A 27,103-nucleotide genomic window follows, 5' to 3' on the forward strand; every position below is an offset into this window, starting at 1 on the left:
CAGAACATGGACTTTGATGTCTTTCTCTTGGATTTTCACCAGTTTTGGTTAGAGTGAGTGTGAGAAATTTTAACGTATTCAGCAGGTTTTCTGGCAGTGTCAATACTGAAGATTGTGACAGACCAGCTGCTGGAGTTTTGCTTTTTAGTAAGATCTGTTACCAGTAAATCAGTCTTCATCTGCTTCTAGGATGTACTCTGCAATACAGAGAAGGAGAATCAAAAGGAACTAAGCTGAGACAAGGAAAAGTAGCAGGGGATACAATGGCCATAGTCTTGAGGTTTGAAGATTGATCATAAGCATCCCATCTTTCTCTGGTGTTGGTAAAACTAAAATATTGAAGAAAAAAAGAAGTAAGGAAAGAAAGGAGAGCACAAAGTGAAGTCTGGACTAGGTTTTGTGCATTGCACGCAAGCAAAGGACTCTTAGTAAGGAGGGCAGGAAAAGGGCTAGGGAGGGGAGTGGCATCTTCGGGGAGATTCATCGGCTTTGTGCTGGGACTCAGGGTGGTGAAGGCTGAAAGAAGCAGACTGTGCACCTACGGCAGGTCGCACAACACACTGACTTATGATCATGCATCAAGGCACATCCATCCCAGACAGGAAGTGCAGACCTGCTTCTGGGACCTAACAGGGAGGCCTGGTGCAGGATGGTGGAACAGGACCTGAGTTGGGGGTGAGACTGTTTTTTTTTTATTATTTCTTTATTGGGGAATTAATATTTTGCATTCAACAATAAATATAATAGTTTGTACATGCATAACATTTCCCAGTTTCCCATATAACAATACAACCCCCACTAGGTCCTCTGTCATCCTTCTTGGACCTGTATTCTCCCCACCCACCCACCCCCACCCCAGAGTCTTTTACTTTGGTGCGATATGCCAATTCCAGTTCAGGTTCGACTTGTGTTTTTTTTTTTTTTTTCCTGATCTTGTTTTTCAACTTCTTCCTGAGAGTGAGATCATCCCATATTCATCCTTCTATTTCTGACTTATTTCACTTAACATGAATTTTTCGAGGTCCAGCCAAGATCAGCTGAAAACGGTGAAGTCACCATTTTTTATAGCTCAGCAGTATTCCACAGTATATAGACCACAACTTGCTCAGCCACTCATCTGTTGTTGGACACCTGGGTTGCTTCTAGGTTTTGGCTATTACAAATTGTGCTGCTAAGAACATATATGTACACAGATCTTTCTGGATGATGTGGTGTGTTCCTTAGGATATATCCCCAGGAGAGGAATTGCAGGGTCATAGGGTAGGTCCATTTCTAGCCTTCTGAGAGTTCTCCGGACTGTTCTCCACAGAGTTTGGACCCACTGACATTCCCACCAGCAGTGCAGGAGGGTTCCTTTGACCCCACACCCTCTCCAGCATTTGCTGCTGTTACCTTTTCTGATGTATGACATTCTCACAGGAGTGAAGGGGTATCTCTTTGTTGTCTTTATTTGCATTTCTCTGACAATCAGAGACTTGGAGCATTTTTTCATGTGTTTCTCGGCCTTTTGGATCTCTTCTGTGGTGAATATTCTGTCCATGTTCTCCCCCCATTTTTGGATGGCGTTATTTGTTGTCTTGTTGTTGAGTTTGGCAAGCTCTTTATATATGTTGGTTATTAAACTCTTGTCTGATGTATGGCATGTAAAGATCTTCTCCCATTCTGTGAGGGGTCTCTTGGATTGGGTAGTGGTTTCTTTTGCTGTGAAGAAGCTTTTTAATTTGATTTAGTCCCATAGGTTTATACTTGCCTTAGTCTTCTTTGTAATTGGGTTCGTTTCATTGAAGATGTCTTTAAAATATATGCGGAAAAGAGTTCTGCCAATATTTTCCTCTAAGTATCTGATAGTTTGTGGTCTAACATCCAAGTCCTTGATCCACTTGGAATTTACTTTTGTATTTGGTGAAATACAGTGGTTCAGTTTCATTCTTCTGCATGTTTCAACCTATTGTTTCCAACACCATTTGTTGGAGAGACTCTGCTTTCCCCATTTAATAGTCTGGGCCCCTTTATCAAAGATTAGATGTCCATAGGTGTGTGGGGGTTGAGACTGTTTTATAGATACCTGTCATGGGGCAGAAGAGACACTCATGTGTCTCTACTCATGTGTCAGCAAGGGTCTTGTAATTCATTAATGTTCCTCCCCAATAAAATGTAAAATAAATAAATAAGTCTTAAGGGTATTTTTTTTCTTTTAACTTGAAAGAACAAAGTGGCTTTTATTGATGGTGGTCTATATTATCTGAAACTCCATAAAGTTGACAGGGGATGTGAAGAAAGAGGAAGAGCAGACGTGTCAGGGGAAGTGTTATACATAGCGCGTGAATTATGCCCATAAATAATAAGCTCGCCGGTGACTCCAGGCATTCCTCCCTTGAGAGACAAAAAAAACTGCGTAAGACGCACAGGAATCTCCAGACAGAGCTCCTATGACAGTGAGCTCAGAGGTGACGATGACGACCAGATGGCTTCGTTCATACGTGGAGTCTAGAGAACCCCAACACACAAGCTTGCAAACGCACAGACAAAACCCCACAAGTAAACACACGGTCTCTAAGACTTGTTGAGAACAGTGCTGGTTATCACTGGAAGGTTGGGGACACAGAGCCTTGGTGGGGTGGGGTGTGGAGCTAGACTGTCGTCATCGTACGACCTTGTCAATTACTATTCATCACAGATTTAAAGGGGGGGGGAGCTCGAAAAAAAAAATAAAACAAAGAAAGAAATAACAGCAGTCTTCCTCAAAGAGAAGATCAAATGGCCAGGGTGATAGCTAACTGGTAGAGTGCAGGACTTGCATGTTTGGGGTTCCCAGTTCAATTTCCGGTGGCAAACGCTAGAAGAAGTTCAATTTCCGGTGATACAGGTACTGGGGTGGTTGATTTAGCACCCCACTTCTACCTGGTTGTAAGAAGCAATCTCTCCTGATGATCACCGTCCTCCATCATAAGAAGCAATCTCCCATGAGAAACATATATAAAGAAGATTCTGGGGCCTGGGTGATGGATCACCCAGCTAATCACACAGAGTACTAAGCACAAGGACCTGTGCAAGCAACCGGGTTTGAGTCCCCCAACTCCCCACCTGCAGGGGGACACTTCACAAGCTGTGCAGCAGGTCTGCAGGTGTCTTTCTCTCTCCCTTTCTATCTCCTCCACGTCTCTCAATTTCTTTTTTTCCTAGCCAATAAAGTAGGGGAAAGTGGATTTGGTGTGCTGAGCCCCAGCAATAACCCTGGAGGCAAAAAGGAAAAGAAAAGAAAAAGAAAAGAAAGGGGAAAAAAAGGAAAAAAGAGAGAGAGAAAGAGGAGACCAGGTGGTGACACACCCGGTTAAGTGGTGGCACACCTGGTTAAGCACACACATTGCAGTGCACAGGGACAGAGGTTCAAGTCCCTGGTCCCCACCTGCAGGGGGAAAGCTTCATGAGTGGTGAAGCAGGGCTGCAGGTGTCTCTCTGTCTCTCTCCCTCTCTACCTCCCTACTCTTCTCTGTCTCTATCCAATAGTAAATAAATATTTTTAAAAATTTAAAAAAGAAGGAAAGGGAGGGAGGGAGAGAGGGAGGGAGGGAGGGAGGGAGGGAGGGAGAGAGAGGGGAAGGAAGGAAGGAAGGAAGGAGAAAAATAAATTTTAAAGAGGGTAGCTGGCACATTCAAATGCCTGTGTCAGGGACGTGCTGCATGAGAGAACCTGTGATCACTGACCAGAGCGCTGCTGTCATCGTAAACACCCTCACAGGGGTTGGTTGGGTTTTGGGCCCCAAGAGTTGGGAGGTGAGGAGAAAGAAGGCTGATGGAAACACGCCACCTCCGGACAGAGGTGCCCAGTGCTGGAAGAGTGAATTGTCAAGGAGTGTGCGTGCGTGCGTGCGTGCGTGCGTGTGCGTGGGGGGGCAGCCAGGTGCTCTACTCCTGTCATAGTGACACACAGCTGTCCCCTTCCTGAGGAGAGGGAGGCATCTCACTGGTCCAGGGGTCTCCTTTTAACCCTGAAAAGCCACCCCGGTTGGTTCTGAACAACAGATTCATATACTGACTAACAGAGCAATGGGGGCACAATTCAGCTGACGGAGAGCAGGGCTTGCCTGCCTGTGGCTTCCTACTCCATTGCTGGACTTACAGTGGTATCCTGGTGTCTGTCTGTCTTTCTGTCTCTCTCTTCTCTATAGCTCATGAAATTAACAAATCAAAACTGTTTTTTTTTTCCTTGTTTCTGTATTTATTTGACAGGACAGAGAAAGTGAGAGGGGAAGAAGGAGGTAGGGAGAGAGACAGAGGGACAGTTGCTCCACTGCTCATGAAGTCCCCCCCTGTAAGTAGGGACCAGGGGTTTGAATCTAGGTCCTTGCTCATGTGTGTGCTTGACCATCATCGAGTCCCTTACATACTTAAAAAACAAAAAGCCGGGGAACAGGCATTGGTGCTCCTGATTTAACGTACACATCACTGTGCGTGAACGGTGGGGCCAGTCAGGAGTTTGAATCGACAGTGTGATTCCCATATTCATAGCGTGCCCAAGAACCCACACGGGGAAGCAACCTAAAAGTCCACTGCTGATGGAGTGGATCCGACTGTGTAGGCTGTGTGCCCACAGTGGAATACTACACAGCCTTTAAGAAGAAATTCTGCCCTGCATTGCCACATGAATAAACTAGGAGGGACGTTAGGCTCACGGGAATGAATCAGACTCCCTTCGCATAAGCTGTGTGACTTCAGGCAAGTTACTTCACCTTGCTGAGCAATCTTTGAAAAAAAAACAAACCCACCAACAGTGACATTAGAGAAATGCCTATCTAGGGGTTGTGCGGTAGCGCAGCAGGTTAAGTGCACATGGCATAAGGCGCAAGGACCAGCATAAGGATCCTGGTTTGAGCCTTTGGCTCCCCACCTTCAGGGGGTCAATTCGCAGATGGTGAAGCAAGTCTGCAGGTGTCTATCTTTCTCTCCCCCTCTCTGTATTCCCCTCCTCTTTCCACTTCTCTCTGTCCTGTCCAACAACAACATCAATAACAACAACAATAATAACCACAACAACGATAAAACAACAAGGGCAAAAAAGGGGGGGGATAGCCTCCAGGAGCAGTGGATTTGTGGTGCAGGCACTGAGCCCCAGAAGTAACCCTGGAGGCAAAAAGGAAAAAAAAAAGAAAAGAAACGAAAAAGAAAGAAATACCTATTGATCACTCCAATTCTATGAGCAGGGGTTTCTTCTTCTGCAAGAAGCCAGGATTAGCCTGTGAATGTCGCCACCAGTCTGCACATTTCAGTTCTTCTGAGCCGAGGACCCGTGCTCTCTTGTGCGGATATCAGAGGCATCTCCAACCTGAGCAAGCAGTGTCACTTGCTTCATAGGTCTGTGGTTCACCTTGAAGCGGGGCTAGAAAGCATCAGAATAGCAGAGTTTCCCTGCATTTGGTATCACCTCCACAGCTCTCTATCTGTCTCCTTCTCTGAGCACGTAGCTCTCAGCTCCCGAGTTTATATAAATGCTCCAAGTCGCTGCTTTTTCCATCCTGGGCCCAGATTCTGAGCAGGCAGAAGAAAAACACCAGCCCATCAGGAGACAGCCGCCTGTTCCTGGCCCCATCCACTCTGCTTCTGCATCCCATGTCCATATTGCTCACATGTGGCTGTCAGGACCTACTGCTGGCTGGCAGACTTGGGGAGGGGAGAGGAGCTTCCTGTGGCCGCTTAAAACAAGGCAGACTTGTCAACTCACATTTTGGAGGTTGGAGCTCCAAAATGGGTCTCACTGGGCTGAAGTCAAGGTTACCGAAAGGGCTGGTTCCTTTCCAAACATTTTTCAGATCATTTCCTTGCCCCTCCACCTAGGGACTGCTCACACTCTGGCTTATGGCCCTTCTCCATTGCCAGAGGTAGAGAGGGAAAGAGACAGAGATACACATGCAGCCCTGCTTTCCCACTGAACTCTCTGGCTTTAAATCTTCTCCTTCTCCCTCCTCCTCCTCCTCCTCCTCCTCCTCCTCCTCCTCCTCCTCCTCCTCCTCCTCCTTCTGCATTTGAGGAGCTTGGAGATTATATGAGGTCTCACCGAGGGTGTCTAGGATCACCTTTCAATTAGGAGCCAGCTCAGTAACTGCCGGTGCCTGTTTGGGCGCCAGATGCCGGGCTAGCTTTGCGGGCGGGAGAGAGATGACCAGGAACTCATGGCTGAGTGGGAACGCAATCCCATGTCTTTTTTAATCAGAAAAGAATCTGCCTTTAAATATCTTCTAAGGCGGAAGTGGTGGAAAACAGGAAGTGACTAGGAGAAGGGGTGGAGCAAAAAAGAGCGGGAACAGAACATAGAAAGCTTCCATCTAACCAGTGGGGATGAAACCAATACCCTGCAGGCAGGGCGGGTCTCAGGCAAGACAGTGATTATGTAAATAGACCACAGCATCAAGCAATGCTGCAGACCTGGCGTAATGAACAACAAATAACAACTTCAACTCCAGCTGCAGCTCCAATTCCCTCTTACCAGGTGACAGGTAGTCCCGTGACCTAGAGATTAGGATGTGGACAGCTCCTGGGGAGGCCTCTGGGGATGTCTCCAACAGAATGGGATGGACTATGAGCTGGGCAGAGACCCCCTGTTCCTGGAGGAACAAAGACAGCCTTTCTCAAGTGGATTCTCAAATGTATCCTCTCTTTCCTGAGGAATTCTAATGCCACTTACTTTCTTTTTCTTTATTGATTAATCCTTTAGAGTATAGTCTTTTATTTTTTACCCTTCACCACTCGCATCACAGAAGGTTTGGGCTCCCATCTGTACCCCATGGATAACCACTGTAGTTATCCCATATTCTTAGATATAAGTTGGTATTTGTTTTACATTCATATATTCAATCCTCTATTTTTTCTTAAGAAATACTGTTCCTTTGAGTCCCCGTCTCCTCACCTGCAGGGAGGTTGCTTCACAGGCGGTGAAGCAAGTCTGCAGGTGTCTATCTTTCTCTCCCCCTCTCTGTCTTCTACTCCTCTCTCCATTTCTCTCTGTCCTATCCAACAATGATGACATCAGTAACAACAACAATAATTATAACTACAACAATAAAAAAACAAGGGCAACAAAAGGAAATAAATAAATATTTTAAAAAATTAAAAAGAAATACTGTTCTTTTAAAATTATTTATTAATTTATTTATTATAGGATAGAGACAGACAGAAATTGAGAGGGGAGGGGAGATAGAGAGATACCCGCACCCTTGGTTCACCACTCGTGGAGCTTTCCCCTTGCAGGTGGGGAGCACGGGCTTGAACCTGGGTCCTTGTGCATGGTAACATGCGCACTCAACCAAGTGCACCACTCCCTGGCTCTCATATATTCAATTCTCTTTATTCCACACCTAAGTGAAACCATTCTGTTGTTGTTCTTCACCTCCTGATTTGCTTCCTTGAGCATCATCTTCTCTGATTCCATCCACTTTATCCCAAAGGACACAATATCATCCCTTTTTATTGCTGCATAATATTCCATTGAGCATATGTCCCATAACTTTTTTTTTTTTTTTTAAATCCAGGTATCTATCGAAGGGCATTTTGGTTGTTTCTAGGTCTTTACTGTTGGTATAAAGCTGCTGTGAACATGTGTATTCATATGCCCTTCCAATTAGTGTTGTTCTCTGTTTTGGGTATACACCTAGGAGTGGAATTGATGGGTCATATAGTATCTTCATTTGTACTTGTTTAAGGATTTTCCCAGAAAGTAGTTACAGAATCCAGGCCTCCCACCTCCTGCATACCGTAAAGAATTTCGGTCGACTCCCAGAAGGATAAAGAATAGGGAAGCTTCCAATGGAGGGGAGGGACATGGAACTCTGGTGGTGGGAACTATGAGGAAATGTCGATCATTATTAAAACAATAATAATAATAATAATAATTTCCATTCTGCTCTCCACAATGGCTAAGGCCACTTTACTGGAACCCAGAGGTAGACCAACATGCCACCATCTAGTCAGTGGTGACCCAAGTTCAAGCCCCCTCCCTCACCCCCAATCTGGAAGCTGGTGTCAGTTCTCAGCAGCCCCTTTTGCCACCTCTGGAGATTCACAAACCCCTCACAGATGCTCCTTTACTGGTGTCCCCAACACAACGGCAGCAGTTCCCTGGGCCCTTCCCTGTGGACATCGAGGGTGTGGGCACTACTATGCTGTCATGGCGGCCCGGGTGGGCGCCAACCTGGATCCCCACCACCTCCCCTTCCTGCATCTGACTGGATCTTCCCGAGCTGAGCGGCACAAACCCCCAGCTTTGATTGAGCTGGACGGCAAAAGAAGTGCTTCCCCTCATGCTTAAAAAGGGTTGAAAAGGAAAATATTTCTCCTACATCCTGTTTCAAGGCCAGGGGTGGGGGGGAGATGTGATTTTAGGGACATTTTATAGTTCACAACAGGATATTGAAGGACATTTGGTTTTGCTTAGTTTATTATGACTATGTTTCTCCAGCATGAAGTGGTGTTTGGGGCGATTATTTAGATAAGCTTGATTTGGGGGGGTAGATTACCATAGAAATATGGAAATTTGGGAACTGGAAAGGGGGGTCTCACATATCATCTGGGCCAACTCCCCTCAGATTTCTGAGGGGAAAAAACAGTGACCCACCCAAGATCACACGCTAAATTGGGGGGGGGGTGATGGTAAGATGAGATTCCATTTATTTACTTATTTATTTAAGACAGAAAGAAACTGGGGAGGGGAGAGAGAGAGAGAAAGAGTTGGAGAAACACCTGCAGATCTGCTTCATCGTTTGTGACACTTTCCCCCTGCAGGTGGGGAAGAACCAGGGACTTGAACTTGGGTCTTTGCCAACTGTATTGTGTGTGCTTAACCAGGTGTACCAACACCTTGCCCCCTATGAGATGGGATTCTGTGCCTCTTAACTATTTATGACCCCAGATTACTTTGGGGAGGGTGGTATTTCTGCAAAGGGATTCATTTTATCTGTAGGTACTTTTGAATTTGAGAGCTGGTAGAATGTGTGAAGATATGAGTATTCCATCCATCCATCCATCCATCCATCCATCCATCCATCCATCCATCCATCCACCCATCCATCCATCCATCCATCCACCCACCCACCCACCCATCCATCCACCTATCTACCCACCCATCCATCCATCTACCCATCCACCCATCCATTCACCGTCCATTCACCCATCCATCCATCCATCCATCCATCTACCCATCCACCCATCCATTCACCGTCCATTCACCCATCCATCCATCCATCCATCCATCTACCCATCCACCCATCCACCTGTCCATCCATCCATCCATCCATACATCCATCCACCCACTCACCCACCCATCCATCCATCCACCTACCCACCCACCCATCCATCCATCTACCCATCCACCCATCCATTCACCATCCATTCATCCATCCATCCACCCATCCATCCATCCATCCATCCATCCATCTATCCATCCATCCATCTACCCATCCACCCACCCATGCATCCATCCACCTACCCACCCACCCATCCATCCATCTAACCATCCACCCATCCATTCACCATCCATTCACCATCCATTCACCCATCCATCCATCCATCGATCCATCCATCCATCCATCTGCCCATCCACCTGTCCATCCATCCATCCATCCATCCATCCATCCATCATCCATCCATCCATCTACCCATCCACCCATCCATTCATGGTCCATTCACCCATCCATCCATCTACCCATCCACCTATCCATCCATCCATCCATCCATCCATCCATCCATCCATCCATCCATCCATCTGTCAACCTACATGTCCATCTGTTCATCTCTCCATTCTTTCATTTGCCCACCTGTTCCTCTGTTCACCTGATCACCCATCCAGTCATGTCCCAAAGACACTTTGAGGGGGGGCTGGTTGAGTGTGGAGGCGGGTTTGAGCCCCCAGTCTCTACCTGCAGGGGGGAAAGCTTCACAAGCAGTGAAGCAGGGCTGCAGGTGCCTCTTTATGTCTCTCTGTCTCTATCTCCCCCTCCCCTCTTGATTTATCTCTCTAACCAATAAGGAAATAAATAAAATGTCAAAATAAATAGAAAGAAGGGCTGACGGGTGGCGCACCTGGTTAAGTGCACATATTACAGTGGGCAAGGACCCGGCTTTGAGCCCTTCCGCCCCACCTGCAGGGGGAAAGCTTTGCGAGTGGTGACGCAGGTCTGCAGGTGTCTCTCTGCTATTCTTCCTCTCTATCTCCCCCCATCTGAATTTCCCTGTTGCTATGCTTCACATTGGTTTGATCTCACTCTCCCCGCCGGGAGACTGTGGTTTAGCCCTTGCTAGTTTTCTGCTACTCCCTTCTCCATCCCCCCTACCCTACGTACTTCCTGAGTTCCCGCGGCAGCCGCCGGAGGAGAAAGATGGAGAAGCACATGGTGTGGTGATCTGCCCGCTCGTGAATAAAGATTGAACTGCATTCTCTGCCCAGCCGTGTGTCCTCGAGTCTCTGTCTACCGCCGCAAAGCTAGCCCGGCCTACTGGTGCCCCCGAACTCTTAACAACATTTCTCTATGCCTTTATAAAAACAAACAAATAAGCAAACTTACATTGGGGACTTCTACTCAGTTTGTGGCACTACGCTAGGTACTGAAAACGAATTAGACTTGGAATCCCACCTTGAAACAGGCCAGAGACCAGTGTCCAGGCAGGAGGGTATACGGTTACATAACGACTAAGAAGACGACAGGCAGTGAGGATTGAACCCAGAGCCTCACGCAGACAATGCAGTGTGTTCTGTCACGGAGCCTCCTCTCCTTCCCAGTCTGCTGCTTTCAGGGATTCCCTCTTTCTCCCTCTCTGACTCAGGGTTATTGCTGGGGCTCGGTGCCGGCACTATGAATCCACTGCTCCTGCGGCCTCCCCCCCCCCCCCCATTTATTGGACAGGACAGAGAGAAACTGAGAGGGGAGAGGAGGGGACATAGCGAGGGAGAGAGACAGAGAGACAGACACCTGAACACCTGCTTCAACACTTGTGAAGCTTTTCCCCTTGCAGGTGAGGAGCGGGGAACTTGAACCCAGATCCTTGCGAGGGTCCTTGCACTTCAGATTATGTGCACTTAACCAGCTGTGCCACCGCCCAGCCCCTCAACTGACATTTCTGAAGAACTCCAGAAAGGAGTTTCCAAGATGGGGACTGACAAGGACCAGTGATCAGGCCTCTCTAAGCCTGGCATTGTGGCCACAGGCTGGACTCTGTGTCAGAAAGTCCTGGGTTCAAATCCCACTCCCTAGGAGTCATTTTTTTGCCTATGAATAAGAGCTGAAAACATATCTCCAACATGGTTTGCTATGCTTGATGAGCACGAGCTGTGAGAAGTGTGACAGGGGGTCGGTGAAATAGCTCACCTGGATAGGGGATTGCTTTACCATGTCTGTGACCCGGGTACAAGCCTGGTCCCCGCCCCGTTGAATAAAGCTTGAGTGCTGTGGTCTCTCTCACTCTTCCTTCTCTCTACCTTCCTTCTGTTCGGTTTCTATCTAAAAAAAGAAAGAAGCAAGGTTGGGAGGAAGGATTTGACTTTAAAATATATTTTACTTATTTATTTACTATTTATTTTCCCTTTTGTTGCCCTTGTTTTTTTTTATTGTATTTATTTTTGTTGTTGTTGTCATTGTTGGATAGGACAGAGAGACATGGAGAGAGGAGGGGAAGACAGAGAGGGGGAGAGAAAGACAGACACCTGCAGACCTGCTTCACCGCCTGGGAAGCGACTCCCCTGCAGGTGGGGAGCCGGGGGCTCGAACCGGGATCCTTATATGGATCCTTGCGCTTTGCACCATGTGTGCTTAGCCCACTGCACTACAGCCCGACTCCCCCTTATTTATTTTTTAATGAGAGAGATACAGAGAGTAAGAGCCCTGCTTGCTCTGGCTGATAGTGGTGCTGAGGATGGAACCTGGGACCTCTGAGCCTCAGGCATGAAAGTCTTGTGCAGAACCATTACTATGTGCAAGGACCCAGGTTCAAGGCCCTAGTTTCTACCGTTAGGGAGGGAAATTTCCTAAGACATGTCCCCCTTTCCTCTCAATTTCTCTCTGTCCTGTCTAATAAAACAATACAAGTAAATAAATAAAAAAGAAAAAGAAAACCTTTAGTAGAACCATTGTGCTGTCCTCCAAAAACTATGAAGCCTGTAGACGTGGAGGCACCGAGCAAGTGACAGAAACTCAGCTTTGGTGGCAACGAGGATGGGCAGGGGAGTGGCAGGTGGCTTCAGATGGGTTCTCTGCAGATGGTGGAGCATCTTTTCGAAACCCTTGGAGGAAGGCTGGGGAGACAGTGCAGGGGTGGCATTCAGGCCTTGCATCCGAGAGGCCCCGGGTTCGATCTCAGGCACCATGCTGTTGGTCAAGCAGATACTGGACAGACGTGGGTTTGCTGCGCTGCCCCCTGCGCCACTCACCAAGCTGTCCTTTTCTAGAAAGTGGGCTGAGACTCAGACAAAGCCTGGATCAGCGTAGGAATGCCAGGAAGCTTTTGGAATGTCCGAAACCCTGCTGTGGGCTGGCCTGGGCCAGAGACGTTTCTGGGAGCTGGCGTATTTGTTCTGGAGTCCAGGGGTCTCTGTGCTGGCTGGAACAAAGGTGCTGGAGTGCCCCAGGCAGGGCTGGGGGGTGCAGCTGCCCCCCATGTCTGCCTTGGAGAGGAAATGAGCTGACAAGGAAAGGATGAAGGGGAATTGCCTGCAGGTGGGTGTCTCTGGACCCGGGAGGACGCGTCTGAGGGGACCAGGACACTGTCAGTCTTGGCTCTGGGGACATTTGTGTGAGGGTGGGGGCAGTCTTAGCTCTGTAGTCTGGCGAGTCCAGGACACGGGCGGCCACTCCCCACCCCACCTCCCCACCCCCAGCCCCTCCTGCAAGATTCAGTTTGGATATTTCCAGCTTCTCTCCACCCGAAGATCCCTACTCACATCTGTTCTATTTCTACTCTTTGCCTATTTCTTCAATACTTTGTCCTGCTTTATATCTTGCCGCCTTTCAGTCACCAAGTTGCAGACGCTATCATAGTTCCATCCTGACCTCCCTGGGCAGACGCCCTCACCCATGTGTCCTGGAACCTCCCCTCCCCAGAGCCCTGCCCCACTAGGGAAAGATAGAAACAGGCTGGGGGTGTGGATCCACCTGCCAACACCCATGTCCAGCGGAGAAGCAATGACAGAAGCCAGAACTCTCACTTTCTGCTCCCTGTAAAGAATTTTGGTCCAGGGGGTGGTCGGTGGCAGACTAGGTTAAATGCACATAGTGCTATGCACAAGGACCCAGGTTTGAGCCCCCGCTCTCCACCTGCAGTGGGGACACCTCACAAATGGTGAAACAATAAATAAATAAAAATTTAAAAAGGACTGGGGTATCTGGTATAGGCCCTGGTATCTGATGGTGGAAGAGGACCTAGGCTGGGAGGAGAGTTTTGCAGAAAACTGAGACGTTTTACACATGTACCAACAACTGCATTTACTGTAACCCATGAATCCCCCCAATATAACATTCAACAAATAAAAATAAATGAAAGAAATTATAGCCACACAACTGGCTGTCTACTACAAAGTCCAAACCAGGTCTTTCACAGGTCACTCTGGGGAGGAGAAAACCAAGAACAAGACCCACCACCACTCCCTGTGAGGCGTCCACGTGGGGACCTGCAGCCATGATCTGCCGTAGTCTCTCTTTCTCCCTCCCTCTCAATTTCTCTCTGTCTTATTGAATAAACTGGAAACAAAATTTTGGGTATATACTCCCAGAGGGGGAAAATGTTAGGGGAAGATGACCAGAGGGCTCTGAAGCCCAATTCTATCAGGACCCAGAGAGAGAAGAGGAAAAAGAAGGACACTCAGAAGTAGTAAGAGGTGTAGGTGTGACTTAGAAAGGAAGAGAAGGGGGGTCGGGCGGTGGCGCAGCGGGTTAAGCGCACGTGGCGCAAAGCGCCGGGACCGGCGTAAGGATCCCGGTTCGAGCCCCCGGCTCCCCACCTGCAGGGGAGTCGCTTCACGGGTGGTGAAGCAGGTCTGCAGGTGTCTGTCTTTCTCTCCCCCTCTCTGTCTGTCTTCCCCTCCTCTCTCCGTTTCTCTCTGTCTTATCCAACAACAAAGCAACGTCAACAATGGTAATAATAGCCGCAACGAGGCTGCAACAACTAGGGCAACAAAAAGGGGGTAAAAATGGCCTCCAGGAGCAGTGGATTCATGGTGCAGGCACCGAGCCCAGCAATAACCCTGGAGGAGAAAAAAAAGAAAAAAAAAACTGTTTAAACTTTAAAAAAAAAAAAAGAAAGGAAGAAGAGAAAGCAGGACAGAAAAAAAATATGGGTAAGTATATATTAATAGTCAACCGGGCAGGGGTAGATAGCATAATGATAATGCAAACAAACTTTCATGCCTGAGGCTCTGAGGTCCCAAGTTCAGTCCCCTGCACTGCCATTAGCCAGAGCTGAGCAGTGCTCTAGTAAAAAGAAAAAAGAAAAAAGAGAGAAAGAAATAATAGTCAACCCATATCTGTGACCTTGGGAGAACCACTGCAGTTCCCAGGGGACGGAATGCGGACACAGAACTCTGGAGGTGGGAACGGTGTGGAACTGTACCCCTGTTATAATTTTGTAAATCAGTATTAAATCACTAATAAAAATAAAAAGAGAGAGGGGGAAAAAAAGATTCAGTCTGGCATTCCACAGATGCCCCCAAGGCTGAACGGAGCTCTGCTCCCTTGGCTCAGGAGCTCTGTGGAGGTCTCCCGCCCTGGAGGAGACTCTAATCAGCCTGGAATGTCCTGGACTCTCTGCCCTGCTGCTGTGTTTTCTGCATGTCTCTGTTTTTCCTTGTCCCCACCTGGCTTTGCTCTGTGGCCACCAGGGGGGACCGGCCCAGCGGGGAGCCCCCTGTTATCAATACCCAGGGATTGACCTCGTAGCTGCCCTTGTCTCTTGCCCGCCCTGGGAAGTGGCTCCTGGCTCACTCGGGGAGGCTGGGAGTCGGGCCCTGGTTTTAATCAGCTATTATGAGAAGCACCAGAGAGCCTCATGGCTGCAGGTCCCAACGTGGACGCCTCACAGGGAGCGGTGGTGGGTCTTGTTCTGTTTTTCCTCCCCAGAGTGACCTGTGACGGACTTTGTAGTAGACAGCCAGTTGTGTGGTTATAATTTCTTTCATTTATTTTTATTTGTTGAATGTTGTATTGGGGGGGATTCATGGGTTACAGTAAATGCAGTTGTTGGTACATGTGTAAAATACCTCAGTTTTCTGCAAAACACTCTCCTCCCAGCCTAGGTCCTCTTCCACCATAAGGCCCCAGGACCCACCCCCCACCCCAGTCCTTTTTAAATCTTTATTTATTTATTGGATAGAGACAGCCAGATATCGAGTGGGAAAGGGAGACAGAAAGGAGAGAGAGAGAGACAGAGAGACACCCACAGCCCTGCTTCACCACTTGCAAAGCTTTCCCCCTGCAGGTGGGGACCAGGGGCTCGAACCCCAGTCTTTATGCATTGTAACATGTGCGCTCGACCAGGGGCACCACCACCCGGCCCCTCTCCAGAGTCCTTTGCTGCAATACACCAACTCCAGTGCAAGTTCTGCCTTGAGTTTCCCGTTTTGTTCTGATGTCTCAGCTTCTGTCCCTGAGTGAGACCATCCCATCTTCATCCTGCTCTTTCTGGCTGACCTCTCTTCTCATGACTCCTTCAAGCTCTATCCAAGATGACATGAAGAAGGTGACTTCACCCTTCTTCACAGCTGAGTAGTATTCCACTGTGGATATAGATCATGGCCTGCTCATCCACTCAGTTGTTTATAATTTCTTTTTCGTTGGTTAATACTAATTTGGGGTCTGGAGATGGATGGACACACACATAAACACACACACACACACACACACACACACACATACCAGGGGTACAAAGAGAGTGGGAGAGACATCACAGCATTGGAGCACCATGTGGTGCTGGGGACTCAACCTGGGTTCACACACGGCAAAGCTCAGGCACTTCCCCCAACCTCCTTCGTTGGCCCACAGCGCTTACACGTGAAGTGGTTTTAGACAGAATGTGCTCGTGGCCCCTCCAGGGCTGTCACATCTCTCCATGCTGCTGTCCCCCCCCCCGTGGTGTTCTGTGGAAATGTTCACCGTGTTGGGACAATGCGCTTCCTTGATGAGATCATGGGCCGGGGGCAGGCGGCGGCACAGCTGGCAGAGTGCACATGTTACCATGCTGGAGGACCCCGTCCCCACCTTGCAGGGGAAGCTTCACGAGCAGTGGAGCAGGGCTGCAGGCGCCTCTCTGTCTCTCTTCCCCTTCCCTCTCAGTTTCTCTATGTCTCTGTCAAATTAATAATAACATTAACAATAATAATAATGATGATGAAGTGGGGCTGGGCAGTGGCTCACCTGCTTGAGTGCTCACTTTATGGTTTATAAGGAGAAGGACCTAGGTTCAAGCCCCTGGTCCCCACCTGCAGGGAGAAACTTCATGAACAGAGGCTGTATGTCTCTTTTTTTTCCTCCCTCTCTTTCTCACCCACCCTTCTCAATTGCCCGCTGTTGTTATCAACAAAACAAAGAAGAAAACAAAGAAGAAATGAAGCCCACAGCCGAGGAGACACACAGCCTGAGCACCGGACCGGCCTGCACGGGTCCTTGTGGGGGCTGAGACAGACACCTCCTCGACACTGTCTGGCACCGAGGCAGCGTGGGACCCGGGTCTCCCTGACTCGGACGTCCCCAGGGCACCTTCGGACCTCCTCCACTCTGACCCTTCGTCTCTTCGTCCAGTGGAGGGTCTTGGCGGGGCCCCGGGTTCGGCTTGTCCTCGGGCTGCCGTTCATCTGGGCTTCTGTGGATAGTCCTGGGGGCGGGGGGGCGGGGGGGGCGGGTTGGGGGTTTGGACGAGGATGGTCAGAGTGTAGTCCTGCTGGGTCACCCTCATACCTGCCTTGCTCCTCTTCCTCCTCCTCTTCCTCCTCCTCCTCTTCCTCCTCCTCTTCCTCCTCCTCCTCTTCCTCCTCCTCTTCCTCCTCCTCTTCCTCTTCCTCCTCCTCTTCCTCCTCCTCTTCCTCCTCCTCTTCCTCCTCTTCCTCTTCCTCCTCCTCCTCTTCCTCCTCCTCTTCCTCCTCCTCCTCTTCCTCCTCCTCTTCCTCTTCCTCCTCTTCCTCCTCCTCTTCCTCCTCCTCTTCCTCCTCCTCCTCTTCCTCCTCCTCCTCTTCCTCCTCCTCCTCTTCCTCCTCCTCTTCCTCCTCCTCTTCCTCCTCCTCCTCTTCTTCCTCCTTTCTTTCTCTTCCTCCCCTCCTCCTTCTCTTCCTTCTGTTCTTCCTTCTCCCCTCCCTCCTCTACCTACCTCTCCTTCCTCCTCGATTCCTTTCCCTCCTCCCTCCTCTTCTTCTCTTCCTCTCTTCCTCCTCCTCTTCCTCCTCACTCCTCCCCATCCTCCTCCCTCCTCTTCTTCTCTTCCTCTCTTCCTCCTCCCCTTATCTTCCTCCTTCCTCCCCTCGCCTCTGCTCTGGTCTGCACCGCACATGTGACCCGCCGGCTCTGCGGAGCCCAGCTGGGAGTGGCGGTGGTCACTGCTGCCTCCAGATGGCATGTCCCCAGCATAAGCTGCCCGCTCGCCCTCCAGCCACCACGTCTGTGTCTGCGTCTGCTCTGCTGAAGCTCTGCCACGAGGATGCTGGAGAGGGCTTCACCCAGGGAGGGCGGGCATGGGGCACGGGGGATGGGGCATGGGGGACGGGGCACGGGGGATGGGGCAAGGGGCATGGGGCACGGGGGATGAGGCATGGGGCACGGGGCACGGGGCATGGGGCACGGGGGATGAGGCATGGGGCACGGGGGATGGGGCATGGGGCACGGGGCATGGGGCATGGGGCAAGGGGCATGGGGCACGGGGGATGAGGCATGGGGCACGGGGCATGGGGCACGGGGCATGGGGCACGGGGGATGAGGCATGGGGCACGGGGGATGGGGCATGGGGCACGGGGCATGGGGCATGGGGCAAGGGGCATGGGGCACGGGGGATGAGGCATGGGGCATGGGGCATGGGGTACGGGGCACGGGGCATGGGGTACGGGGCATGGGGCATGGGGGATGGGGTACGGGGCATGGGGCACGGGGCATGGGGCACGGGGATGGGGCATGGGGCACGGGGCATGGGGTACGGGGCACGGGGCACAGGGCATGGGGTACGGGGCACGGGGCATGGGGGATGGGGCACGGGGGATGGGGCATGGGGCACGGGGGATGGGGCACGGGGCACGGGGCATGGGGCACGGGGCATGGGGCACGGGGCATGGGGCACGGGGGATGGGGCATGGGGCATGGGGGATGGGGCACGGGGCATGGGGTACGGGGCATGGGGCACGGGGCATGGGGCACGGGGGATGGGGCACGGGGCATGGGGTACGGGGCACGGGGCACGGGGCACAGGGCATGGGGTACGGGGCACGGGGCATGGGGCATGGGGGATGGGGCACGGGGGATGAGGCATGGGGCACAGGGGATGGGGCATGGGGCACGGGGGATGGGGCACGGGGCATGGGGCACGGGGCACAGGGCACGGGGCATGGGGCACGGGGCATGGGGCACGGGGGATGGGGCATGGGGCATGGGGGATGGGGCACGGGGCATGGGGCACGGGGCACAGGGCATGGGGCATGGGGCACGGGGGATGAGGCATGGGGCACGGGGGATGGGGCACGGGGCACGGGGCACGGGGCATGGGGCACGGGGCATGGGGCACGGGGGATGAGGCATGGGGCACGGGGGATGGGGCACGGGGGATGATGCATGGGGCATGGGGCACGGGGCATGGGGCACGGGGGATGAGGCATGGGGCACGGGGGATGGGGCACGGGGCACGGGGCATGGGGCACGGGGCACAGGGCACGGGGCATGGGGCACGGGGCATGGGGCACGGGGGATGAGGCATGGGGCACGGGGGATGGGGCACGGGGCACGGGGCATGGGGCACGGGGCACGGGGCACGGGGCACGGGGCATGGGGCACGGGGCATGGGGCACGGGGGATGAGGCATGGGGCACGGGGGATGGGGCACGGGAGATGATGCATGGGGCATGGGGCACGGGGGATGAGGCATGGGGCACGGGGGATGGGGCACGGGGGATGATGCATGGGGCATGGGGCACGGGGCATGGGGCACGGGGCACAGGGCACGGGGCATGGGGCACGGAGCATGGGGCACGGGGCATGGGGCAGCCATTCCCCACAGTGAGGGGGGTGCCCTGCCAGGCCTAGAGGCTGGCTGCCACTAGTGGAGAAGGAGGAGGAGGGAGAGAGGGAGGAACAGGAGGAGGAGGAAGAAGAGGAGGAGGAAGAGGAGGATGAGGAAGAGGAGGAGTAATGGGGGTGGAGGAGAGGGCTAGGTTCTGCCAAAGACTCTCCTGCCTAAGGCTCTGAAGTCTCAGGTTCAATCCCCAGCCCCACCATCAGCCAGAGCTAAGCTGTGTTCTGGTCGCTCTCTCTGTATCTCTGTATCATTCAAATAAAAGAAAAAATATTTTTAAAAAGGAGGAGGTGGAGGGAGGAGATGGAGGGAGGATGAAGAGGAAGAAGAGAAATGAGAAAGAAGGGAGGAGGAGGAAAGAGGAAGAGGAGGGGAAGGAGGAGGGGAGGAGGAGGAGTTAGCATACATCTTCCCACCTTCACTGCTTTAAGTGCAAACAGAGGGGCCAGGCGGTAACACGCATGGTAGAATGCACACAGGTTACCATGAGCAAGGACCCCAGTTCAAGCCCCCAGTCCTCACCTGAAGATGGGAAGCTTCACACATGATGAAGCAGAGCTGCAAGGGTTTCTTTGCTTCTCTCGCTCAGTTTCTCTATGTCTCTGTCCAACAGTAATAAACAAACATCTTTTTTTTTTAAAAAAAAATTAAGTGCATATAGAAAAGTCAGGCACAGAATGGGTCAAAAACTTGCCATAGGTCACACAGCCAGCAAAGAAGAGAGCAGAAAGGAGCCGGGTGGTGGCACACCTGGTTAAGCACACACACTACAGTGTGCAAGGATATGGGTTCAAGACCCTGCTCCCCACCTGCGGGGGGGGGGGGAGAAGCTTCAGGAGGGGTGAAGCAGGGCTACAGGTGTCTCTCTGTCTCTCTCACTCTCTATCTCCCCTCCTATCTCAACTTCTCTCTGTCTCTATCCAATAATCAATTAATCAATCAATAAATAAATATTTTAAAAAGACAAGAACAGAAGTGAGACCCTAGCTCCATAGGCCAGGAAGTCTCCCAATAAGAGAGCAGATGTGCCCTGGCCTGGGGACCAGCCAGGAGGGAAGCAGTTGAGGGGAGAGGGGACCCCTTGTGAGAACCAAAGGGGTCCTCTCTCCTCTGAGCTCCAGGGGAGCTGCCCTCCCAACCTTTGCATCCTTTTAATTTTATTTCATTTATTTATTTATTCCCTTTTGTTGCCATTGTTGTTTTATTATTGTAGTTATTATTGTTGTTGTCGTTGCTGGATAGGACAGAGAGAAATGGAGAGAGGAGGGGAAGACAGAGAGGGGGAGAGAAAGACAGACACCTGCAGACCTGCTTCACCACCTGTGAAGTGACTCCCCTGCAGTTGAGGAGCTGGGGGCTGGAACCCGGATCCTTAAGCTGGTCCTTGAGCTTTGGACCACCTGCGCTTAATCCACTGCGCTACTGCCCAACTCCTCCAACCTTTGCATCCTTACCTGCTGGTTCCATGCCCTCTCCTGGCTTCCCATTCTCTCCCCCATTCCCACCTCCTCCTCATCTGCCCCCTCTCCCAGTCTGTCCAGGCACCCTTAGATGGAGTCCATGCCCCGGACCTGGTGTTATACTCTTACTACCAAGCATTCTGCCTTGCTGTCTGCCCTCTGGGGTCCTGGCTCCTTCTCACCCCAGCACCCAGGGGCTTACATCTCCCCTGAAATGAGTTTGATGGGGAAACCCCCCCCCCCCAAGCAGCAACAAACAGGCACTTCTCACTGGAGGAAGAAACAGCAAAGTTCTGCGCCAGGCCAGCTGGGAACCGGCAAGAAAGTGCCATGGCCCTCAAAGAAGAGTCTTTGCATCAAACAGTTCCCAGGTCCCCTAGGGCCCAGCAACTAGGAGGCCTCTGCACGGGCGCTGGCTCTCTGTGCTCCCCCACCCCCGTCCCCACAGCCTTGGCAGGAACCCGGGGGCGGGTTTGTTTTGCTGAGGTCTGCTGACAGGCTGAGGCAGCCTGGGGATGCTGGGGGGGGGGGGGGGATCAGCTCTGTCCCCAAGTGTCACTCTCTGTCTGTCCCTCCGTCCGTTTAATCGTCCTGCCTGTTCATCGTCCTGCCTGGTTCTCAAACACACTTGAGGGGCAGGGAGATGACCCACCCAGTGGAGCACAGGCCTCCTGAGGTCTGGGTCCTGGGTTTGATCCCTTGCACTGTGTGGACGGTGGGATGCTGTTGTGGTGTCTCTCCTCACTCTCTGTCTCTGTCTTCCTCCTCTCTCTTCTCTCTCAGAAATAGTGAAAAAAAAAAAACATAGAAAGGAGCTTGCATAGGGCCAGATGGCAGCACACATGGTCGAGTGCTCACACGTTGCCAGTCCCAGTTTGGGGCGCCAGTTGCCGGTTTAGCTTCGCGGGAGGGAGACAGACGACCAGGGACTCATGGCTGAGCTGGGAAGCAGTATCTCGTTTATTAATCAGATACATCGCCTTTTATGCGTCTCTTCACTGGAAGTGGCAAGGGAAAGGAAATGACTAGGAGAGGGGGCGGGGCAAAAAAAAGAGCAGGAACAGAACCTAGAAAGCTTCCATCTAACCAGTGGGGATTAAGCCGATACCCTGCAGGCAGGGCGGGACCCAGGGAAAACAGTGATGATGTAAATAGACCACATCGTAAGTAAGACAAGCGAACCTAATGTGATGCTCAAACAGAAGGTCTTAGAAGCAGAATTTAGAAGCAGACCAACAGCACGTCACCATGCGCAAGGACCCGGGTTCGAGCCCCTGGTTCCCTCCTGTAGTGGGGGAGCATCACAATCGGAGGAGCAGGTCTGCAGGGGTCTCTCTGTCTCTCTCCTTCTCTCTTCCCTCTTGCTATCAAAAAAAAAAAGAGAGGAAAGGAAGAAAAACTGGCCTCCAGGAGCAATGGATTCGTCCTGCAGTTACTGAGCCCCAGTGACAGCCTGGTGACAATAAAACTATGAATAAATCCACCGATCACAACCTAACCAATGCAACGATTGCCACCTCAACATGCTTCACCTCAGGCTGTGTCCAGAGACTTCACGTGTGGAATGACAACCCTTCGGCTTCATTACTCGGGTGAGACCTTTCCTTTCATAGTATACTTTAATTCCATCTCAGGTGGTTCACTTTCTAACAACTTCCCAAAACCTAGATATACACCAGTTTCTGTGAGAGAGAACTTATGTTCACACGTATCCATAAACTACTGCAAAATATATACCTGAAAGCAGAAGTGCACTAGAGTTTGCAGTGAGTACCTCCCTAACACTTCCTCTCCACTATTCCAAGCTTTGGGTCCATGATTGCTCAACAATTTGTTTGGCTTTGTATGTTAACTCTCTTTTCAATCACCAGGTTCCAGATGCCATCAGGATGCCGGCCAGGCTTCCCTAGACTGAAGACCCCACCAATGTGTCCTGGAGCTCCGCTTCCCCAGAGACCCACCCTACTAGGGAAAGAGAGAGGCAGACTGGGAGTATGGACCGACCAGTCAACGCCCGTGTTCAGCGGGGAAGCAATTACAGAAGCCAGACCTTCTACCTTCTGCAACTCTCAATGACCCTGGGTCCATGCTCCCAGAGGGATAGAGAATGGGAAAGCTATCATGGGAGGGGATGGGTTAAGGAGATTGGATGGTGGGAATTGTATGGAGTTGTACCCCTCCTACCTTATGGTTTTGTTTGTTAATCCTTTCTTAAATAAAAAAAAACTATGAATAAAATTGAAAAGTAAAAAAGAAATTGGTATTTTATTCAGTTTCATGTGTGTTTCTTTTTCTTTCTTTCTTTCTTTCTTTCTTCCCTCTTGATTATCTTTTTTTTCCTCTTTATTAAGGAATTGTTGATCTAGAACTCGAGTTGTCACAAGGACACAGTTGTCACAAGGACACAGTTGTCACAAGGACATGGAGACAGAGGCCACTGTCGGCAAGATCTTTTCTGTGTTGACTTCTCATATGTGTTGTTTATGCTTATGTACATAGTCTATGCAGAACATATTCACACGCACGTTTCTGACACCATTCCTGCATGATTCTGATCCTTCCAGCTACTTGGCACACTTCCCCCACTTCTGGGCATGCTGTCATTTGATTCTTGGCTACAACTTTTCTTTTCTGCCATTTTTAAATTTGTTATTGCTAGTTTGTTACGAGATTGTGAGATTACAATGTGTACTTCCACATCACACCCACCACCAGAGTTCTAAATCCCCACCCTCCCACCTCCCAAAGATCACCATCAGAGTTCCCACAGTCTTAGAAACAACCTGCTTGCTTCTGGGTTTTTTGTTTGTTTGTTTGCAAGTTCCTGTGTATCAGATCTCTAGATGCTACATAGAAGTGAAGCCATCTGGTAGCGGTCTTTCATCTCTACTTATTTCACTAAGTATCATCACCTCCAGTCCCATCCCTTTGTCCCAAAGGACCCAATATCATTTTTGATGGCAGAGTAGTATTCCATGGTGTATGTATCTATATCTATATCTATATCTATATCTATATCTATATCTATATCTATATCTATATCTATATCTATATCTATATCTATATCTATATCTATATCTATATCTATATCTATATCTATATCATAACTTCTTTAGCCAGTCATCGGTTGATGAGCATTTAGGCTGCGTCCTCTCTTTGGGTGCTGTGAATAATGCAGCTATAAACACAGGGGTACAGATGTCCCTTTGAATGAGTGTTTGAGTGTCCACTGGATAAATGCCTTAGAGTGGTATTGCTGGGCCATAAGACAACCCCCTTTTATTTGTTTAAGGACTCTGCACACAGCCTCCACAGGGGCTGCCCCAGTTTGCATTCCCACCAGCAGTGGAGCAGAATCTTTTTCCTCCACAACCTCTCCTACACCTGCCATTTCCTGGTCTGTTGATGGAAGTCCTTCTCTGGCGTGAGGTGGTGAGATCCTTAGGTTTCTCTCCATCTGAATGCACTCTGCTCCCTTTCTGTGATTTGACGGGACGCAGATATGAGGAAGATCTCTACTGAGTAGGGCCCTTTTTCTCAAGGCTCTTTTTTCCTTTTAATTTTTTTTATTTGCTTCCAGGGTTATTGCTGGGGTTCAGTGCAGGCATTATGAATCCACTGCTCCTGGAGGCCATTTTTTCCTTTTTCCTTCCTTCCCTTTCCTTCCCTTCCTTTTCCTTCCCTTCCTTTTCCTTCCCTTCCTTTTCCTTCCCTTCCCTTCATTTTCCTTCCCTTCCCTTCCCTTCCCTTCCCTTCCCTTCCTTTTCCTTCCCTTCCCTTCTTTTTCCTTCCCTTCCCTTCTTTTTCCTTCCCTTTCCTTTCCTTCCCTTTCCTTCCCTTTCCTTCCCTTCCCTTCCCTTCCCATCCCTTCCCTTCCCTTCCCTTCCCTTCCCTTCCCTTCCTTTCATTTCCTCCCCCCTTTCTTTCCTGAGCGAACCAGAGAGACACCTGCAGACTGCTTCATCACATATACAGCTTCCCCTGTAGGTAAGGAGCAGGGACTTGAACCCAGATCCTTACACATAGTAGCCTGTGTAGCCTGTGTGATTAGCCTGGTGTAACACCATCTAGCCCTCTTATTCTGTTCTGTCCTGTTCTATCCTACCCTACCCTACCCTACCCTACCCTACCCTACCCTACCCTACCCTACCCTACTGTTGGTATGCTTCTAATTCTGCTTCTGAAAACCCCTTCTGTTTCATTTGGTTTAATCCCCCCTGCTCAACACTATATTCCATTGACATAACCACTGTTAACTAAGCACCACCCTCCCTCCAGGGCATTGGTGGTTCAGTGGTAGAATTCTCACCTGCTCCGCCCCCTCTCCTTGTCACACCCTGATTTTCACCAATCTCTTTTCGCTCCACCCTCTCTACGTCACATCCTGTTTACACCCTACTTGGCCAGTATATTAGTTTTAGTTTAGCTTAGCTTGGTTTAGATTGTTCTGCATGAATAAAGAGATACTGCATACAACCCAGCAATGAGTCCCTGGTCATCTGTCTTCGCTCATGAAGCTAGTCCAACGCCCTACCCTACCCTACCCTATCCTACCCTATCTTATCTTACCTTGTTTTACCAATAGGGTTATCATTAGGAGTCAGTACCATTACCAGTGGCCATTATAACCACCCTCCTTCTCTCTCACTTTGATAGATACAGAGAGGGGAGAGTGTTGCCTTGATATGAAGCCCTGGGTTCGATTCCCAGTACCACATGGCAGCACCATGTACAGCACCCAGGGAGCCCCATGGAGGGTGGGCAGGGCTATGGGGTCTCTCCTCTCTCAACACCAGGCACAGCACCCAGGGAGCCCATGGAGGGTGGGCAGGGCTGTGAAGGTCTCTCCTCTCTCAGCACCCTGCACAGCACCCAGGGAGCCCATGGAGGGTGGGCAGGGCTGTGGGGTGTCTCCTCTCTCAGCACCAGGCACAGCACCCAGGGAGCCCATGGAGGGTGGGCAGGGCTGTAGGGTCTCTCCTCTCTCAGCACCCTGCACAGCACCCAGGGAGCCCATGGAGGGTGGGCAGAGCTGTGAGGGTCTCTCCTCTCTCTGCATCCTGCACAGCACCCAGGGAGCCCATGGAGGGTGGGCAGGGCTGTGGGGTCTCTCCTCTCTCAGCACCAGGCACAGCACCCAGGGAGCCCATAGAGGGTGGGCAGGGCTGTGGGGTCTCTCCTCTCTCAGCACCCTGCACAGCACCCAGGGAGCCCATGGAGGGTGGGCAGGGCTGTGGGTCTCTCCTCTCTCAGCACCAGGCAAAGCACCCAGGGAGCCCATGGAGGGCGGGCAGGGCTGTGGGTGTCTCTTCTCTCAGCACCAGGCACCACACCCAGGGAGCCCATGGAGGGTGGGCAGGGCTGTGGGGTCTCTCCTCTCTCAGCACCAGGCACAGCACCCAGGGAGCCCATGCAGGGTGGGCAGGCTGTGGGGTCTCTCCTCTCTCAGCACCCTGCACAGCACCCAGGGAGCCCATGGAGGGTGGGCAGGGCTGTGTGGTCTCTCCTCTCTCAGCACCAGGCACAGCAGCCAGGGAGCCCATGGAGGGTGGGCAGGGCTGTGGGGTCTCTCCTCTCTCAGCACCCTGCACAGCACCCAGGGAGCCCATGGAGGGTGGGCAGGGCTGTGGGGTCTCTCCTCTCTCAGCACCAGGCACAGCACCCAGGGAGCCCATGGAGGGTGGGCAGGGCTGTGGGGTGTCTCCTCTCTCAGCACCAGGCACAGCACCCAGGGAGCCCATGGAGGGTGGGCAGGACTGTGGGGTCTCTCCTCTCTCAACACCCTGCACAGCACCCAGGGAGCCCATGGAGGGTGGGCAGGGCTGTGGGGTCTCTCCTCTCTCAGCACCAGGCACAGCACCCAGGGAGCTCCATGGAGGGTGGAACAGGACTACACTTTCTCTCTGATTCTCTTTCCCAAAGAAAGTAAAAGGAGGAGGGCTGGGTTCCACATCCAGCCATATTACCAAGGTTCTGCCTGACTGTCCAGTGTCTGAACACAATCTGCCCGGGATCTGCAGGTTCCACTGCCCCTGTCACTGGCAAACCCTGGGCCTCCATGCTGGGGAGAATCTTACCTGGCTCTTGGAGCTGAGTAGAAGCTGTGCTTTGTGTGTGTGTGTATGTGTGTGTGTGTATGTGTGAATGTGTGAGTGTGTGTGTGAGTGTGTGTATGTGAATCTGTAAGTGTGTGAGTGAGTGTGTGTGAGAGAGAAAGTGTGTGTGTGAGTGTGAGTGAGTGTGTGTGTGTGTGTGAGTGTAAGAGAGAAAGTGTTTGTGTGAATGTGAGTGTGTGTGTGAGAGTGTGTGTGTTAATCTGTAAGTGTGTGAGTGTGACTCTGTGAGTGTGTGTGTATGTGAGTGTGTGCGTGAGTGTGTGTGTGTGTGAGTGTGTGTGAATCTGTAAGTGTGTG

General features: G+C 51.1%; 1 long non-coding RNA gene across 1 annotated transcript; it reads right to left on the reverse strand.

Annotated features, from left to right (window-relative positions):
- Positions 1-16,469: 16,469 nt before the first annotated feature.
- On the reverse strand, positions 16,470-26,868 carry LOC132537614 (uncharacterized). The gene is made up of 3 exons (XR_009549070.1): positions 26,768-26,868; positions 19,753-19,832; positions 16,470-16,839 (listed from the first exon to the last, which is right to left on the reverse strand). It is a non-coding gene; the product is annotated as an uncharacterized LOC132537614 (long non-coding RNA).
- Positions 26,869-27,103: the final 235 nt, after the last annotated feature.

Source organism: Erinaceus europaeus, chromosome 3, assembly GCF_950295315.1.
Source record: "Erinaceus europaeus chromosome 3, mEriEur2.1, whole genome shotgun sequence".
NCBI lineage: Eukaryota > Metazoa > Chordata > Mammalia > Eulipotyphla > Erinaceidae > Erinaceus > Erinaceus europaeus.